The sequence below is a fragment of the Ursus americanus genome, chromosome 3, assembly GCF_024610735.1.
Source record: "Ursus americanus isolate L20-20 chromosome 3, mUrsAme1.1.p, whole genome shotgun sequence".
In the NCBI taxonomy this organism is placed as follows: domain Eukaryota; kingdom Metazoa; phylum Chordata; class Mammalia; order Carnivora; family Ursidae; genus Ursus; species Ursus americanus.
The window spans coordinates 77202106-77219434 of NC_142129.1; positions in this window are offsets into that span (position 1 = coordinate 77202106).

Here is a 17329-nt window from a genome sequence, read left to right on the forward strand (position 1 = left end):
GAAGGGTAAGGGTAGAGGATATTTGCTTCTCGTAATTTTGGGTAACAAAAGTAGTTATAATTTTCTGATTTAGGCAACATTAAAATGCCTCTTAGTCAAAATGCATGTGTTAATACACTTAAATCGAGACTCATTTGTTCAAGCTCATCATTTCCTCCCGTTGTCAATCACGGATACAATGATGCCAGCTCCTCCTCTTTCTACCTCATGCTTTTCTGATATTTTAGATTTCTTGAGCATACTGTGACCCTAAATGAGTTGATACTGTTTTGTGCGGACTCTGTTTTGTGTCCATGACAACTCTACTTATTGAATGCTATTTGGTCAAGGAGAAATGAGAGATGGAAAGAGAGACTATATTCTCCCAAGGGTAAAAGTTGCAGTCCTTGGATCTTTAAACCTTTTTTTTTTTTTTTAATTCTTTGGTTGTTCAGAAAAGCCCTTAAGGGGAGAAAGAAAGTGAGAGAGTGAGCGAGTGCTAGCGAGGACACAAACTGATGAAATAACACAAGTGTCAGTCTACAGATGTTGAAACACCACAGGTATTTATTTTCTTTGTACGAATCTGAAGCTGATAGAGCCTCTGTTCTGCTGGTGGTACATTCAGTCTCAGTTATTATCGGAATTCAGAGCTCCATGTGTTTGCTAACATTCAAGATGTGTGGTAAGAAGGGAGGTCACTGGTCATTGGTCCTCTTGGTGTCATTGAGTGACATTGTCCTACTCTGCATATAACCTTCCTTTAAGTCTGGGGACTTTTTAGTTCCCAGGTCTTAACTGAAGAGTGTGGCTCTTTGGGAGGTCTGAATGCTACTATTCCTGGGACAGAATCTCCCTGGGAGCACCATGTACCCAATAAAACTAATGACGTGTTTTAATGTCTTAGTTTTCTCTATCTCTTTTTCCCATACTCTTTCACTCCTTCTTCCCCTGGGATGTACTCGCCTTCTACTTTGAATGTTGGAAAAATTCCTCTGGTAAGAGAATGTTTACAGGTCTACTCTCCTGCTTGGTATAAATGAGCAGAGGAAAACAGAACACAGTACAAAACACAAATTTCTTTCTCAGAAGTAATCTTAACATAGTTTCTTGGAAAGATAAGGAAAAGGTGCAAATACCCCTGCCTTTCTTACCGGAGTGTTGAGATGTGCTTCTACCAGATAAAGGAGGATTTTGGGAAAACTGCCACATACCTGGCTTGGGCGAGAGATACTGTCATTTACTGAGGTAGTTAGCATAACACCATGAGTACGTTTGAGGGCGTACTGTATAAACCTGAGAAACATCATCATGCTTTAGCGAGTATAAACCTCAAGGCAACAGTGAGGGGTTAAGAAAGCATTATAAAAAGCGAACAGTGTGTATGTGGTACTTAAGTCCAAAAACATGGTTTGTATCATCCAAAGAGAACGTGAGAATTTCCCTCTGAGCTTATCAGAAGAAATGTATTAAAGCTGCATTTCAACTGTTATGTAGTTTTGCAATAGGTCTTGTTAATCTTTTAGTCACTCATTCATTCACTCAACTATTCTTACATTCATAATCTGTTTACCAAATAACTATTATGTGCCATTAGGAATAAATCAACAAACAGCACAGAAAAAGAAACCTTTTGCTCTGATGGAGTATACATTCTAGTTGGTAAGAGAAAATAAATAACTAAAATATATAGTACATCAGATATGAATAAGTGATGTGAGGGAAAGTTAAGTAACAGAGGATAATAAGGAGTGCTAACATGGGTAGAGATTGCCATTTTAAAGAGACTGTTTATGTAAGTCTCAGTGTAAATGTAACCCTGGGACAATCCATTAAAGAGCAAATGCCTAAAGCTCTGTGGACAGAGGAAGGAAGAATGTGCCAGGCGGAGAAAACAGAGTACAAAGGACCTGAAGTATAAGAATGGTTGGTATGTGTGAAAAACCAGTTGGCCAATGAAGGATATGAGTAAAGGGGAAAGTACAAGCAGATAAAGAGGGTTGGGTTAAGATCATGTAGGACCTTGTAGGCCCTGGCAGATCTTGGGCTTTTTCTTTCTTTCCTTTCTTTCTTTTCTTTTCTTTTTTTTTTTTTTTAAGATTTATTTTATTTATTTCAGAGAGAGAGAGAGAGGAAGGAAGAGCAGGTGCACCTGAGTGGTGGGAGGGGCATAGGGCAAGAATCTTCAAGCAGACTCCCTCCTGAGCTCAGAGCCCATGCAGGCAGATCCCAACACCCATGAGATCACCACCCAAGCTGAAGCGGAGATTCAGAGGCTCAACCGACTGAACCACCTGGGTGCCCCCTGGCTTTTTCTTTCATTGAGATGGGGAGTCACTGGGTGACTCTGAGGTAGAGAAGTGACATGTTCTGATAGCAGCGTTCTAGCCACTTCCTGTGGGGCAAACAAAGCGAGGCAAGGGCGGGAGCTGCCGGAGCACGTAGGCGGAGATTGCAGGGGCACCCGCTGGCCCCGTTGCAAGAGCATGCGACTCTTGATCTCAGGGTGGTGAATTCAAACCCTGCGTTTGGTGTAAAGTTTACTGAAATAAATAAATACTAAAAAATAAAAAGAGGGCTATGGCAATAATCCAAGCAGGAGATGATTGAGTAATCATCCTCGTAATGTGGGAGGTGAGAGATGTTTGGATTCCAGATAAATTCTGAAGTTGCAGGCTGTAGAATTTGCCACTGGATGGATATTAGGTACAAGAGAAAGAGAAGAGTCAAAAATGATCCCAAGGAATCTGACTTAACAACTGGAGGGATAAAGTTACTGTTAAATGAGTTGTGGCAGATGACAGTAGTGTTAGGCTTGGGGTGGAAATAGTATTGATTTTGAACATGCTAAGTTTGATATAACTAGTAGCTAGTATATGGACTGAACATTTAAGTTCAAGAATACTGGGTGAGATCATCAGTTCAGCTATAAAGGGGAGCACAGAAATGCGTTGTGGCTAGAGAGAGAAATAAGGTCAAGAGAGGATTTAAAAAAAAAAACATTCTAGGGGGGCTCCTGGGTGGCTCAGTGGTTAAGAGTCGGCCTTTGGCTCAGGTCATGATCCCAGGGTCATGGAATTGAGCCCACATTGGACTCTCTGCTGGGCCAGAGCCTGCCTTTCCCTGATGCTCCCCCTGCTTGTTCTCTCTCTCTCTGTGTCAAATAAATAAATAAATAAAATCTTAAAAAAAATTCTAGAAATAGAAGTATGTTTGCATGCTGATGGAAAAGATTCTTTATGGAGAGAAAATTTGATGGTGTAGGATCTTTGATTTAAGATCTCAGAACCAGGCTGTCAATGGGTATTTATAGAGTCTTTCTTATGGAAAGCTATTTAGTGGATTAAAAAAAAAAAAAGAAGAAGCATGGGATACAGTCCATTTCTTTTGTGAGCACATTGTTGAAGGGATTAAAACCTGTTACTTAGAGGAATACTATTTCAGTCTGGCGCATGACATTTACCAAATGATTGATTCAAGAAAGTAATAGAATAAGCAGGGATGGTTTCATGAAGGGTATGCATTTGAGAAGGTCCATGAGCCCTGGGTAAGATTTGGATAGACTGGAACAGGGGTGAGAATACAAGATCTGGGGATGCCTGGGCATCTGCAAAGAGGTAATAAAAGACACATCTTAGAATGGAAAAAGTCCATGTAAGGGACAGGGGGAAAGTCAGTCAGGAAAGGCTATTTGTGCTAGAGATTGTGCAGTATATAATGCAAGATCCTCAGGAAAGGAAGGTGTCTCAAGTGACACATATTTCTGGCTTGGGCCAGGTTTTTTTCTGCAAAGTTAGAAAACAGATTGCAGGCCCTAAAGGTTAAATAGAATTTTACTTTGTTATTGAATTTATGGTCAGATCTATGGCATGTTAATCTATCAAATTATCTATAAGGGATTTTAAAATATTGCTAACTTATTCCAAAAGTTAGTAGTAAGTCCTGGAGATCTTATGAATTCCAGAGACAAGGGATCATTAAAAAAAAAAAAAAAAAAGACAGGCCAATGTTAATTCTTGACCTCAAATAGATTTTTAGAAATTAGTTCGATAAAAAGTGAGTTCATGTCTGACATTTATTGGAAATTATTTGGGGAAGGAAATGTTCTTCCCAGCTAAAGAAGAGATTCATTACAAAAAATTCTCCAGACTAAGGAAAGTTTTTTTCTCCCCTTTTTATTGCCATGACCATTACTGTGTCTACATGATTATTAATTCCAGCTCGGACACATGCACATGCAGAACAACTTGAACCTGTCACTATGTATTACTCAGGCACACAAACCAATGAGCTCAAATCCTAGAAAATCAATAGAAACAGTCAGTGGAGATGCAAAGGAGAAAATGTGGGTGAGGTCCATAGTATGTCGTACGTCTTGTCCCCATCTTTTAAAAATGTAGTTCTATTGATAAGTCTACAATCACATAAGAATTTCATAAGCCCTGGTTAGTTCTATCTGATTTGTAGAAAGATAGTGTCCTCTCTTGGCGAGAAACGGAGACTGTAGAGTAGTCAAACCCAAAACGTCCAAGGAGACAGGCGGCAAACAGAAACTAAGACATCAGGTAGGAGCCGGCCTCAAGGACAATGCTGCTACGCCAGTCCACTGTCGCCAAGCAGGAATGGGCTCTGGCATGTCAGTTTGATTTTCCTAAGGGAGCATGAAATCTAAATTTTTTAATGGAAAACCTCCCAATTAAAAAAGTAGAGTGCATACTGACTGTGTGAGGGGGACAAAATATCTGGGGCCACATTCATCCTCCGGTAGTTGGCTTATCACAGCTTAGTCACTGCTGGAAGATGAAATGCATGTGTGATCACCATTTTATCCTGACCTGTGCCTGGATAAGGGTTCCTAAACCTTCGCAAAGATTCATGCCCATCCACAGTTCTCAAGATGAGCCTGCCTGCCTTTGTTTAACTCAAGGATTTGTTCACATCCCAATTTTTGTTTTTAATTTAATTTTTTAATGTTTTTTAATTTTAATTTTAATTTGTTTTAATATTAGCTCTACACATGACAGTGTTTTATGAACAAATTATAGTACAGTGTTGTTAGACAATAATAGATGGTAAAAATGTGAACATTTTAATAGCACATTTTTATGATTAAAGTAACATAGTTTATCAGGGTAGTACAAATATTTCTAATTTTTAAAACATAGCTAATTTTTAAAATTGATTACATTCCCTATGTTGTGACTTAATTATTTTATAACTAGAAGTTTGTACTTGTTAATCCCCTTTATCTGTTTCACCTACCCTCCCATCCACCTTCCCCGTGGCACCCATCATTTTATTTTCTGCACTTAAGAGTTTAGGGTTTTTTTGTTCATTTGTTTCTTTCTTCATTTGCTCATTTGTTTTGTTTTTCAGATTCTACAGATAGGCAAAATCATACTGTATCTATCTTTCTCTGTCTATTTCACTTAGCATAATGCCCTCTAGATCTATCCATGTTGTCAGAAATGGCAAGATCTCATTCTTTTTATGGCTGAGTAATATTACAGTGTGTGTGTGTGTGTGTGTGTGTGTGTGTGTGTGTGTATTACACCTTCTTTATCCATTCATCTATTGACGGACACTTGGGTTGCTTCCATATCTTGGCTATTATAAATAATGCTAAAATAAACATAGGGGTACGTATATCTTTCCAGATTAGTGTTTTTTGTGTTTCTTTTGGGGGATGAGTTGGACTTTTTGTTTGCTTGTTTTGCTAATTGTTTTATAACCACAAAAAACTAGGATGGGGAAAAAAAAAAAAAAACCCTAGTACAGAGAATGCCCTATACAAAACAACACAATAAAGGTTCAGAGATCAAGGTGTTCCCTTAGGAAGGCTGCTGATTTCATTCTCTGGTGTTTGGGATTTAGGCCACAGACCTTGTTTTCCGATTGCTCACAATGAGCATGGCACAGCCCATGCTTTTTATCAGGTTCGAACAGGTGAATGATCACTTGGTCCAGGTAGAAGTAGATTAAGTGTTCAGTTTCGTGTATGGCTTACTACCCGTTTCTCCTCATGGTGCCCTGCCCGGCTGGGTTGCACTTCTTATCAAACTCTATCTCCATTTAGGTTGCCAGGTCCTCTGTGCTGTATTTCTCCAGCAGACCCTGTCACCTCTCCTCTGACACGTCTGCATTTTGATCATGGCTTTTTTATCTCACGTGGTTACGGTGGAGCAGAGGCTGGCTGACTTCCACCATCACCTGGAATATTGAGGGCTTTTTTTTTTTTTTTTTTTTTTTTGTATTTAGCCTTGCTTATCACACCTGGAAAATATTCTTTTTTTTTTTTTTTTTGATTTTTTATTATATTATGTTAGTCACCATACAGTACATCCCCGGTTTCCGATGTAAGGCTCGATGATTCATTAGTTGTGTATAACACCCAGTGCACCATGCATGGAAAATATTCTGTCCAATATTATGCTCAGCAGAACAGTTACTGGTTGCAGACTCAAGATACTGAATTCCATTTACATCTCTATTCCAGTCAAATGGAAGCTCTAATTGTCCATATTCTCTAAGACAAAGCAACAAGAGGGGAAAAGAAGTTGTGTAATACCATTGGCCTTCCTTTACTGGCTTTGTCTACGCCATGGGATTTGAAAGCCTGGGGAAGTACGATCTTTCTGACGGTTCAGTTAGGAATGGCCGAGTGTATGAGCCAACCCATGGCCTCGAACATCTGAAAGTACAGCATCTACATTTCCATCAGGCCTCTCCTTCCCCATTCTCACTGATCTAGTTCAGGCTTCATTATTCTCATTTATTTCAGACTTTAATGTGCATAGGAATCACCTGGGGATTTTGTTAAAATGAAGATTCTAATTCAGTAGCTCTGGGGTTGGGCTTATAGTCTGTTTTCCACAAGCTCTTGGATAGCGCTGATCTGGAAGGTCCAGACTTTGCCCGGAAGGATCATAGACAATGTTAGAATCTCTGGCTCAGGGGTCACCTGGGCTCTTCTTACTACTCAGTGTTCTTGTTGTTCTGTTTCACTCTCTTTAATGTCTTCTCATGAACTATTTTGGAATGTCTCGAGCTACATTTCCCTAGCTCTTCTGAAGCAACCATACATCTAAGCACATGACTTCCTCTTTCCTAGAAAGAGCAGAAATTTATTGAGGTCTACGGTGAAAATACCTTCCTTCAGATAAGACTGTCTTTTGCTTTTGCCTTTTACCTAGAGGCCACTTTAATATTGGAAACATGAAATTTGAGACTGTTTGCTGCAGAACTTAGGCACTTTAAAGAAAGAAGTAATACTTTTTCAGTTCACCCTTGCCCTGTAGCCCTCTCGTGTCCCGGCTTATTATTTGGGAGGATCTCATGTCACATCCTATACCATTCGCAGACTCCTGGTTTTTATTTCTGTCCTTCTCATTCAATGAGGCTGTTTAAAGAGTTGAAATTTTTCTGAATCAGCACACGCTCTCAACACAAAAGCAGCTTGCAGGTTCTCATCTGCCTTCAGTTTTGGCCTGGTAATACTTCACTACATTTTTAGCTTTAATGCACCCTAATATTTTTTAAAAGTATTTTGACCAATTTCTTAGTTCTTTTCAGCAAGAAGACTTGTCCAGATCAGCTAGCTTGCTATTTTTGAAAATGAGAAATCTGTAATTACCTTTAAAAATATCTGTCTTCCCCACTATACTATATACTCATTAAGAACAGGAATTGAGTCTCCTTTATATACCACTCTATTTCTAGCTGGACACATAGTAGGTGCTCAAAATGGTTGATGAATGAAGGAAGCCTACGCTTGAAGACCATCTCTGGCTGGTAAGGGCATGCAGGCATACAGGTGGGCAAGAGAAATGATTCCAAGGTGGGCTTCTTTTTTTTTTTTAATTTTTTTTATTATATTATGTTAGTCACCATACAGTACATCCCTGGTTTCTGATGTAAAGTTCAATGATTCATTAGTTGCGTATAACACCCACTGCACCATGCAATACGTACCCTCCTTACTACCCATCACCAGCCTATCCCATTCCCCCACCCCCCTCCCCTCTGAAGCCCTCAGCTTGTTTCTCAGAGTCCATAGTCTCTCATGCTTCATTCCCCCTTCTGATTACCCCCCTTTCTTTATCCCTTTCTTCCCCTACCAATCTTCCTAGTTCTTATGTTCCATAGATGAGAGAGATCATATGATAGTTGTCTTTCTCTGCTTGACTTATTTCACTTAGCATTATCTCCTCCAGTGCCGTCCATGTTGTAGCAAATGTTGAGAACTCGTTCTTTCTGATAGCTGAGTAATATTCCATTGTATATATGGACCACAACTTCTTAATCCAGTCATCTGTTGAAGGGCATCTCGGCTCCTTCCACGATTTAGCTATTGTGGACATTGCTGCTATGAACATTGGGGTGCATATGGCCCTTCTCTTCACTACGTCTGTATCTTTGGGGTAAATAACCAGTAGTGCAATGGCTGGGTCTATAGGGTAGCTCAATTTTTAACTTTTTAAGGGACCTCCACACTGTTTTCCAGAGTGGCTGTACCAACTTGCATTCCCACCAACAATGTAGGAGGGATCCCCTTTTTCCACATCCTCTCCAGCAATTGTTGTTTCTTGCCTTGTCAATTTTTTCCACTCTAACTGGCGTAAAGTGGTATCTCAATGTGGTTTTGATTTGAATTTCCCTGATGGCTAATGATTTTGAACATTTTTTCATGTGTCTGTTAGCCATTTGTAGGTCTTCATTGGAAAAGTGTCTGTTCATATCTTCTGCCCATTTTTTGATTTGTTTATTTGTTTCTCGTGTATTGAGTTTGAGAAGTTCTTTGTAGATCTTGGATACCAGTCCTTTATCTGTAGTGTCATTGGCAAATATCTTCTCCCATTCCGTGGGCTACCTCTTAGTTTTTTTGACTGTTTCCTTGGCTGTGCAGAAGGTTTTTATCTTGACGAAGTCCCACAAGTTCATTTTATCTTTTGTTTCTCTTGCCTTTGGAGATGTGTCATGAAAAAGGTTGCTTTGGCCGATGTCGTAGAGGTTGCTGCCTATGTTCTCCTCTAGGATTTTGATGAATTCCTGTCTCATATCGAGGTCTTTCATCCATTTAGAGTTTATCTTTGTGTATGGTGTGAGAGAGTGGTCAAGTTTCATTCTTTTGCATGTAGCTGTCCAATTTTCCCAGCACCATTTATTGAAGAGACTGCCTTTTTCCCACCGGATGTTTTTTCCTGCTTTATCAAAGATTAGTTGCCCAAAGAGCCGAGGGTCCATTTCTGGGTTCTCTATTCTGTTCCATTGGTCTATGTGTCTGTTTTTGTGCCAATACCATGCTGTCTTTGTGATCACAGCTTTGTAGTATAGCTCGAAATTCGGCATTGTGATGCCCCCAGCTTTGTTTTTCCTTTTCAACAGTTCCTTGGTGATTCGGGGCCTTTTCTGGTTCCATACAAATTTAAGGACTATTTGTTCCAGTTTTTTGAAAAATGTCATCGGTATTTTGATCGGAATAGCATTGAAAGTGTAGATTGCTCTGGGTAGCATGGACATTTTAACTATGTTAATTCTTCCGATCCATGAGCATGGAATATTTTTCCATCTTTTTGTGTCTCCCTCAATGTCTTTCAGGAGTGATTTGTAGTTTCTAGAATATAGGTCCTTTACCTCTCTGCTTAAGTTAATTCCAAGGTAACGTATGGCTTTTGGTGCTATTGTAAATGGGATGGATTCCCTAATTTCTCTTTCTTCAGTCTCATTGTTCGTGTATTGAAATGCAACTGATTTCTGAGCATTGATTTTGTGTCCTGCCACATTACTGAATTGCTCTATAACTTCTAATAGTTTGGGAGTGGATTCTTTTGGGTTTTCCATATAGAGTATCATGTCATCTGCAAAGAGAGACAGTTTGACTTCTTCTTTGCCAATTTGGATACCTTTTATCCCTTTTTGTTGTCTGATTGATGTTGCAAGGACTTCTAGTACTGTGTTGAATAATAGTGGCGAGAGTGGGCATCCTTTTCGTGTTCCTGATCTTAATGGAAAGGCTTCGAGCTTTTCCCCATTGAGAATGATATTTGCTGTAGGCTTTTCATAGATGGTTTTTATAAGATTGAGGAATGTACCCTCTATCCCTACACTCTGAAGGGTTTTAATCAGGAAAGGATGCTGTATTTTGTCAAATGCTTTTTCTGCATCTATTGAGAGAATCATATGATTTTTGAATTTTTCTTTCTGGATAAAATCCAAGACACTGATAGATCTGTGAATGTTGAACCACCCTTGCATCCCAGGGATGAATCCCACTTGGTCATGATGGATAATCCTTTTATTTTAATTTTTTTATTTTTTTTATTTTTATTTTTTTTAAAGATTTTATTTATTTATTCGACAGAGAGAAAGACAGCCAGCGAGAGAGGGAACACAAGCAGGGGGAGTGGGAGAGGAAGAAGCAGGCTCATAGCGGAGGAGCCTGATGCGGGGCTCGATCCAATAACGCCGGGATCACGCCCTGAGCCGAAGGCAGACGCCCAACTGCTGTGCCACCCAGGCGCCCCTGGATAATCCTTTTAATGTACTGTTGGATTCTATTAGCCAGGATCTTGTTGAGGATCTCGGCGTCCATATTCATTAGGGATATCGGTCTGTAATTCTTGTTTTTGATGGGGTCTTTGCCTGGTTTGGGGATCAAGGTAATATTGGCCTCATAGAATGAGTTTGGTAGCTTTCCTTCTGTTTCTATTTTTTGAAATAGCTTTAGGAGAATAGGTATTATTTTTCTTTGAATGTTTGGTAGAATTCCCTAGGAAAACCATCCAGGCCTGGAGTTTTGTTATTTGGAAGGTTGTTTATCACTGACTCAATCTCTTCATAATTAATTGGCCTGTTTAAAAAATCAATTTCTTCCTGTTTCAGTCTTGGTAGTTTATAGGTTTCCAGGAAGGCCTCCATCTCTTCCAGATTGCTTAATTTATTGGCATAAAGCTGTTGATAAAAGTTTCTAATAATCCTTCCAATTTCCTTGGTGTTGGTTGTGACCTCTCCTTTTTCATTCATAATTTCATTAATTTGGGTCCTTTCTCTATTCTTTTGGATAAGTCTTGCCAGCAGTCTGTCAATTTTATTGATTCTCTCAAAGAACCAACTTCTAGTTCTGTTGATCAGCTCTACTGTACTCCTGGTTTCTGATTCATTGATCTCTGCTCTAATCTTGGTCAACTGCTTCCTCGTGCATGGATTATGCCTGTCCCTCTGTTGCCATTCCAGCTTCTTGAGGTGAGAATATAAAAACTGCAGTTAAGATTTTTCTATTCTTTTGAGTGAGGCTTGGATGGCTATGTATTTCCCCCTTAGGACTGCCTTTGCAGTATCCCATAGGTTTTGGACCGTTGTGTTTTCATTCTTGTTGGTCTCCATAAATTGTTTAAATTGATTTTTGATTTCCTGGTTTATCGAGTCATTCCTGAGCAGGATGGTTCTTAGTCTCCAAGTGTTTGAGTTTCTTCCAAATTTTTCCTTGTTGTTGAGTTCCAATTTCAGAGCGTTGTTGTCTGAGAATATGCAGGGAATAATTTCAGTCTTTTGATATCGGTTGAGACCTGTTTTGTGACCCAGAACATGGTCTGTTCTTGAGAATGAGTATTCTTTGGTTCTGGGGTGTAGTGTTCTATATATATCTATGAGGTCCGACTCGTCGAGTATGGCATTCAAAGCTCTTGTTTTTATGTTGGTTTTCTGCTCCAGTGCTCTGTCTATTGCTGATAGTGGAGTGTTGAAGTCCCCTACTATTAGTGTATTTTTATCTATATGTCTCTTTATTGTGGTTAAGAGTTGGCTTGTGTATCTTGCTGCTCCCCTGTTGAGGGCATATATATTTATAATTGTCATATCCACTTGTTGGATACATCCTTTAAGAATAATATAGTGCCCTTCTGTGTCTCTAACTATAGTCTTTAGTTTAAAATCCAATCTGTCTGATATGAGAACTGCTACCCCAGCTTTCTTTTGAGGTCCATTGGCGTGAAAGATGGTATTCCATCCCTTTACTTTCAGTTTGAATGTATCTTTAGGTTCAAAATGAGTCTCTTGTAGACAGCAAATGGATGGGTCATGTCTTTTTTTTTTTTTTAAAGGTTTTATTTATTTATTTGACAGAGATAGAGACAGCCAGCGAGAGAGGGAACACAAGTAGGGGTAGTGGGAGAGGAAGAAGCAGGCTCATAGCGGAGGAGCCTGATGTGGGGCTCGATCCCGGAACGCTGGGATCACGCCCTGAACCGAAGGCAGGCGCTTAACTGCTGTGCCACCCAGGCGCCCAGGGTCATGTCTTTTTATCCAGTCTGCAACCCTGTGGCATTGATGGGCGCGTTTACGCCATTTACGTTGAGACTGAGCATTGAGGGATATGATTTTAATGATGCCATGTTGCCAGTAAAGTCTTTGTTTCTATAGATTGTGACTTTCTGTTCTGTATCACTCTTGGGGCCTTTTTACTTTTATAGAACCCCCCCTTAATATCTTCTGTAGGGCTGGTTTCGTGGTTATGAAATTGGTCAATGACTGGCATTCTGGAAGGTCTTTATTTCTCCATCAATTCTGAGTGACAGCCTTGCTGGATAAAGGATCCTTGGCTGCATGTTTTTCTCTGAAAGAGCTTTAAAAATGGCCCCCCAACCCTTTCTCTCATTCCAGGTCTGTGTAGACAGGTCTGACGTAATTCTGATACCTTTGCCTTGGTACGTGAGAAATTTCTTTGCCCTGGCCGCTTTCAATACTGTATCCTTGGATCTAATATTTGCCAACTGCACTATGACGTGATGTGGCGTAGGTTTGTCATGGTTGAGCTTGGGAGGGGTCCTCTCTGCCTCTTGGACATGAATGTTTGTTTCCCTCGCTAGATTAGGGAAGTTATCAGCTACAATTTGTTCAAATATCTCTTCTAGACCTCTGCCTTTGTCCACCCCTCGGGGATGCTGATGATTCTGACATTGGAACATTTCATTGAGTCAGTAATCTCCCGTAACCTACATTCGTGGGCGTGGATTTTTTTGAGTCCAGATTCTATTTTTGCTTTTTCTTCTACTAACCCTAATCCTCCAATTCGCTGATATGTTCTTCTGTCTCATTCACCCTGGCCATCAGAGCCTCTAGTTTTGACTGCATTTGGCTCATAGAATTTTTAATTTCTGACAGATTCGCTCTCATTTCTGCCCTTAGAGATTCTATATTCTCATTAACATTTTCATTAATACTTTTTTCAAGTCTACACATCATCTTGCCTATTGTTACTCTGAATTCCATTTCTGATAATTTGGTTATATCCATATCCATTAGTTCTGTGGCAGAGGCCACAGACTCATTGTCCTTTCTTTGCTGGGGAGGGGGGTGGGATTTCTCCTTCTCGTCATTCCGGTGAGGAGAGGTTGTGGGGTTGTCCAGAGCCCAAATTATTGACCGGGACCCAGGCCTTACACCCTTGTTTTATAGGGATCTTAGGGATGTGGGCTTCTTGATTTTTCAGCCTGCCTTCTGGGGGAGGGGCCTGCCACGCTGATACTCAGGCCACCCTGTTTGGGTAGAGTCTCCGTGTCCCTTGCGAGGGGGGATGGGGATGGGCACTCTCTGAGCCGGTATTTCCAGGCTTTTGTTCTCTGGCGGCTTTCCCTGGCGGTCTGCTGTGCCTCTTCTGAGAGTCAGAGCAGCAGCGGCAGAATCTCAGCCTCTGTCTCAGAACAGAGGGATCGCGGACCGTTCTCCACTGATGTTCTGGCCACTTTAACTCTGTTACTGTTAGTGCTGCTCAACCCTGCAGCGTCCCGGGATGTGCACCCCACACTCGGCGTCCCAGCCCTCACTTCCAGGGCCGGCGCGTCTCTGTCCTTTGTGTTTCTAACACCGCCAGCCACCCCCGCGCTCCCGGAGCTCCCGGTCTCAGTCTGGATCCAGTGAGCGCACTGGAGTTCTGGAGTTCCATGAGAAGTCTGGTGGCGCGTGCTCCCGGCTCACGGTCTCAGTCTGCTCTCTCGCGGGTGCTGTCCATGAGTCCGCCCGCTCCCCCGTGCAGGTGGCTGCCGCTTCCCGGCGCCCAATCGCGGCGGCTCCCTCCCCCTTCTGTTTATCTTCCGATATCTGTGCGGGGTTTCCTCGGCTCCCCGCTTCGTGCCTCAATACTCAGCGCTGGAGATGTTCATTTGCAGAGATGCAGATGTATCTACCTGTGTCTCAGGCTGATTCCGTGGTTGTTCAGGCTGGTCTGGTACCTATCCAACTCGACTCAGGGGACCGGCTGAAAAAGGGGTCCCCTACTCCTCCGCCATCTTAACTCCCTCCTCCCAAGGTGGGCTTCTAGGCCATCTAAAGCAAATTAGTGAGCTGCAAGGTATGAGCTTGCTTCTGTGCCAGATGGTTCATGTTTACTCAGGATGCATTTGCAAGTGGCATGAAACCTGTAAGATGTCAAGAAAGAAACCATATTGTTCTCTTCAGAAGGGGCCTTTCCTTTGTGGAAAATCTAACAGCTTCTGTTTTAGTCTTTTACTATCTATGGTTAAAAATAGCCACCATTTCCTGCCAAGAATGGCAAGGAAATCCACACAAGACCATGATTATCTGTCTTGGAGGATCCTTTATTAGATTGATACAATCACTCTTTTTTTCTTTGAAGAGCTCAGATTTTGAATGACGCGATTGGTATGTCTTTGGTCTTATGGATGATGAGAATAAAATGTGTGAAAAATAAAACTTCTCTAGTGGCGAGTATAAATGACTCAAGTGTTATGCTGGAGTCTGGCTCATTGATTCATTTCTGCAGTTTAACCATTTGTAAAACAGACCTATGATGGTTATAGCAGTGTTGTATGGCTGGTAGTTTTCAAAAGTTTGAGATTCCTGCAGTAAAGGGAAAACATGAAGTATTATCATTATAGGCAGGTTGTGGACCATCTGCCAAGAGCAGACACTGATCTTTTTATATGAGCTGTAAGTCGAATGGGGGAAGACATGGGAAGCCTCAGGCAGAATTATATAAAATCCTTTCCATCTTCCGCTTACTCATCAATAATTAACCTGGCAAATCTAGAGCTTGGTTGGAATAAAATTAAACATTCCCCAAATGGCTCCTGAAATGGTGAACAATAAAAATTCTTGCCCTATGATTTGAAGTCAAGGCATCTAGCCCTAAATGCACATAAAACATGATAAATTGATAATGATAAAGACAATTTATTATTAAATCATCCCATAAAATCAGAATAATGAGAAATGTTTTCATTACACTTTTTTCAATATCCTCATTTATTTTTCTTCTCTTTGGCTGCATGGAATATTTCTTGGGCAATAGAGGACTACGTGTCATTTTCCATTTATTAATCTTTTTGGTTAGCTTGTCAGAGAAAGTATTATATACTTCTAATATACGAAATGTGTTATCCAAGCTCTGACAGTGGCCACAGGTATGCCGTCCTGTGAGTCTATCTGTGTGCTCTTTGGCAGGCACTGCCTTATACAATTAGAAATGGGAGATGCTTTGATACAAGTGAGGGAAGCAGTAAGTCTAAGAGTCAGGTTGAGTTCGGTTTGAACTCTTCTTGTTATTTGCTGGTTAAGTGACCTTAAGAAATTCAAATAACTTTCTCGAATCCCTACTTTTTCATTTACAAAGTGAACAAAACAATAGATACATGACAAAACTGTCAGAAGATTAATAGAGATAAAAATATATATAAGAAAATTAACAGTGCCTTGGTAATACATTAAATACAATATTTATAGGTTAAAAATTATATCATTATAAAATTCCTTAACCTCGATGAAAACCGTCCCGTATTCCTCCCTTCTACAAGTCCCCCACAAAATAACCTAAGGTCTGTTTTGTGTTATTCACATTTTTAACCTGAAGACCTCTCAGTAAATAATGCATTTAATGTCTGTTGGTTGAGCACTCACTATGTGCACTAGATACAGATAGGACTGCAAGAGAAAAACATTGTTACATTACTTGAAAAACTCAGTTCTGAAACAGTTCACTGAAGAAAGCAGAACCATATGCAAATAAACGTCAAATGAATAAGATTCTCAAATAATGATCAAGAACAGTAGTGGTTTCAGAGTAGGAAAAGGTCTGATGTTGGTGAGTGGCCCTGAGCTTGGCCTGGGGAAATGCATGGAGGGATATAGGTGAGGGGACCATCTTGCCAAATTGAAGAAGAATAAAAACCCAAGAGGTGAGGATGGCATTTTCAAGGGTCAGTGAGGCACCCAGATTTACCCTTCCTGCTATTTCAAAAGAAAAATGGACCCAGGATCACTGATGTGCAAAGGGATAAGGAGGGGATGTATTTTATTGATGCTAGTTTCTCCTGGGCAGAAGTATCTCTTGCTACTTTGTATTAGTTAACACTGGCTTAGTACGTTAACGAAAAGACCAAAAAACAAAAATATACTGTGATGCAAACATAATGTATTTATATATTTCCCCCCTCGTTTACATAACTGTACCAGGGAAGGTGGTCTTAGTAGGGAAAGACAGAATTCCGTACATGGTCATCAAGGAAACTCCCCTAATGGAATCCCCCCAATGGCTCTGCCGTCTTCAATGCGTATAACTTCTGCCGGGCACCATAGTCTCCATCTTTGTCACCCACAGAGGCGTACATACCAGAATTCCTTTGGCTGGGCCTGGAAGTAGCACATTTTCATCTGCCGGAGCTGGGTCACACACAAGGACACAGGGAACTGCAAGGGAAGTTGGCAGCTGTGGTGTAGCTACTTGCCCAAAAGAGGAGAAAAGTGACGTTGGTGAAGAATTAGCATTATTCATCCTAATATGGCACGTAAACAAATCCATCCATGTACTATGTCCTGTTACTGCTTTTTTCTTAAGCTTGCCTTTTCCATGTATCCAAAAATCCCCTTGGTTTTAGTTGAACATATTTTGGTCAACATGTCCTGAATTCATGTTCTTCAGTAGGATGCTCTTATCTTTCTAGATTCACTCCTTCAATCTTCTAGATTAAAGTGATTTTATGTCTCTTTTTGTTTGATTGGCTTTGCTTCTCTCAATCTGTTACACATTTTGCAAACTGCAGTGGCCAGAATTGTATACCGTAGTCCAAATGCAAGCATGCTATCATTTTCGAACAGAGTAAATCTGTGACTTCTACCTTTTGCTTCAAAAATTATTTCTGATGGTGGCAACGATGCTGCTGACACCTTTGGTTTCAGGTTCGAAGAGAAGTCTACACGGATTCCCATGTGCCTCTTTCTTATCTTCAGTCTTGTAATGCTGATACTAAAATCCTCTGTCCTTTCAAAGTAGTAGTTCTCAACCCAAGCTGTATATTACTATCATCTGGGAAGCTTTAAAAAATACAAATGCTACCCCCTT